Source organism: Octodon degus, unplaced genomic scaffold (genome assembly GCF_000260255.1).
Source record: "Octodon degus isolate 3935 unplaced genomic scaffold, OctDeg1.0 scaffold00142, whole genome shotgun sequence".
Lineage (NCBI taxonomy): Eukaryota > Metazoa > Chordata > Mammalia > Rodentia > Octodontidae > Octodon > Octodon degus.
In genome coordinates, this window is record NW_004524718.1 from 601780 (window position 1) to 604436 (window position 2657).

The window sequence follows — 2657 nt, forward strand, 5'->3', positions numbered from 1 at the left end:
AAGAGATACAAATGGCAAATCAATACATGTAAAATTGGACTGGGATGATAGCTCAGTGTCTTAAGCACCTTCCTGGCAAGCACAAGGTCCTGAATTTAATCCTCAGATAGCCAAAAAAAAAGTTCAACTTCATTGGTCATTCCTGAGATGCAAATTAAAACTTTGCTAAGGCCAGTCTACATGAATGAGTGGGAGGCAATAGGTCTGTGACTCTGGCCTTCCTGGCTGACTGTTCAGTACTATATCTAGCAGGATGAACCAGTTTGGTGTCCACTTGGTAACGGTGGTGCGAGTGGCACTGTTACCATTCCTGAAAGCCTGCAGCATTGAGGCTCTTGATAAATTTGATATGTCTCTAGATGAAATTATTAAACTGAATTGAAAGGAAGGAAAGGAGCAGAATTTTCTAAGACTAAATAGAAGACTTCCACAAAATAGTGCTTGGCAACTCAGAATGAGAGTACTGTGGGCATATAGCAGAATTCTAGTTTTGGTAGAAATAGCTTGAGCCACAGAGAGAAAATAATGCCTGAGAGAGACGTCTTATGGAAACATCACTAGCATTGCAGCTAGAAAGGCAACTGAGATTAGAAAAGGAGATAGTCTTATGAATTATCCACCTCTAAGTGACAAGAATATAGAATATTTTCCAGAGTTAAAAAGGAAAGCAAATCTTCTGAGACAAAATGAAGTGAAAGGAAACTTGTTGCGATTCTCAAGAGAAATATCCAGATAAACAGAAAAAAATAACATTCCAGCTAATTTTACCAAGATTAGAAATAAATAAAGCCATCAGAAAGATGCTCATTAGGCAGCTTTTCTTTCTCAAAGAGGCCTGAAGGTTCAGGCCCAGTTGGACACAGGACAGCTGTTAGAAGATGTAGCAACAAGGAGAAATCCTCAGTGGCATACTTCAACCACAAATAGAGGAATTCTGTTGCTGTTGTTGTACAGGGTCTCTATACAGCCCACACTCCTAGTGATTCTCCTGTTTTCAGCCTCTCCAGAACTCGGATTACAGGTGTATTCCACAATGCGTAGTCTCAATAGCCAGCTCAGCACACCTTGTGATCAGAACAACATGGCAGGTAGTGCCTGGGATTGAACCAGGTCCTTCTGCTTGTCTAAACAGACACTTAGCATGCTCAGCTATCTTGCCAGCCAAAATGAAGGAATTTTGACTCTGTCCTTTGCCAATCTTGGAACAGTGCAATGCCCAGTACCTCAGAAACCACAGATAGCTCATACTGCTGTACCCTCATTCTTGACAGAACGAGAACAGTCTGATGTAAGAAAAGCTCTAAAGTGTCCCTTTACACTTTCACATAAATAGCATTGGGAAACAGACTGAGATGTCTTTGAATGAATGGTTTGGAATCCAGAAGGACAAAGAGACACTCTCACGTACAAAGGAAGACGTCACTTTGTCACTGTGGGATAGATCTTTTGTCAAAAGAAACTTTGAGTGATGACTCTGTTTATAAATGAGTTTCTTAAAGAGTTCCTGACAGCAATTCGAGAAACTTTACCTTAAAATATTAACAAGGGTAAATAACTCTTAGTTTTGAAGTTTTATTTTTATTTTATAAAACAATACCCAATAGATAACAAGGAATATACCTGCCTATTCTTAAAAATTGCATGGTTGGCACAGACAGAATAATTCTCTCTTGCCTTGCTTGGTTCCTGATGCAGCAGATGGAAGATAGAAAGAAATGGATTATTTTTATGATAGTGATATTTAGGATCTTACCACCTTGGCTCAGATTTTAGTCTTTATTATAGCAAAACGTTGTCCTCTGTAATATGAGTAGATCCTTTTGTTGTCACCCTTTAAGAGTGTTGATGTAGTAAGTGCAGTTGACATTTTTTCATTAGACATTTTTTTTTTGAAACTTCATGAGAATTCCAGGTTTGGCTTTCAAGATTTATGGAGCTATCTGGAACTTGGTTCAGTTTCCAGGTGCAAATCAGTTAGACCCATAGAGTTGTGTGTTGAACTTTTAATAAGAAATATGGTTCTTGGCATTAGTCTTGGTTTAAAATGTTGGTGTTTGCGAAAGCTGTAAATACATGCTTACAATGATCTACTAAGACACTGGAGAAGGTCTAGAGTAAAAAGCTGACAGTTTGTATTGAGCAATGAAGAAAACACGCAAGAAGGGAGCAAATTAGAGGACCAGAAATTTATGTGAAAAGATTCTAAATCCAGGTCATAGATACACCCTGTATATGGTGTAGATGAGGTTAGTACCTGCAGATACTTCTTCAATTATTTATTAAAATTTTAGCTTTAAGAATGCATTGAGTCCCACAGATATTTTGTTAGTGAAGTAAATAGTCTTACAGTTCTACACTTTCTTATTTGAAAAGTTATAATTTGTAAGCTTGCTAAATTGATTTATAGTCCCAGAAATACAAATGTTGCACAGTAGAAAATGTGTAACTTTATCATAGAGTTATAATGAACTTTGTTCTATGCCTACTACTCAGATTTTTTGTGATATAAAATTGAATTATTTAGGGGGACAAAGGTTTTTCTGTATCCTACAGACAGGGGGAAGAATTAGTTTGTTCTTTCAAGATAATGCTAAGAGTCTTCAGAACCTATATAGTACAAATTCCAGTAAAATGCCTAATACAGCAAAATATTTTAG

At 37.1% G+C, this 2657-nt stretch overlaps 1 pseudogene; it reads left to right on the forward strand.

Moving 5' to 3' along the window:
- Nucleotides 1-253: 253 nt before the first annotated feature.
- LOC101580953 lies at nt 254-1441 on the forward strand (annotated as a pseudogene).
- The last annotated feature ends 1216 nt before the right edge of the window (nt 1442-2657 follow it).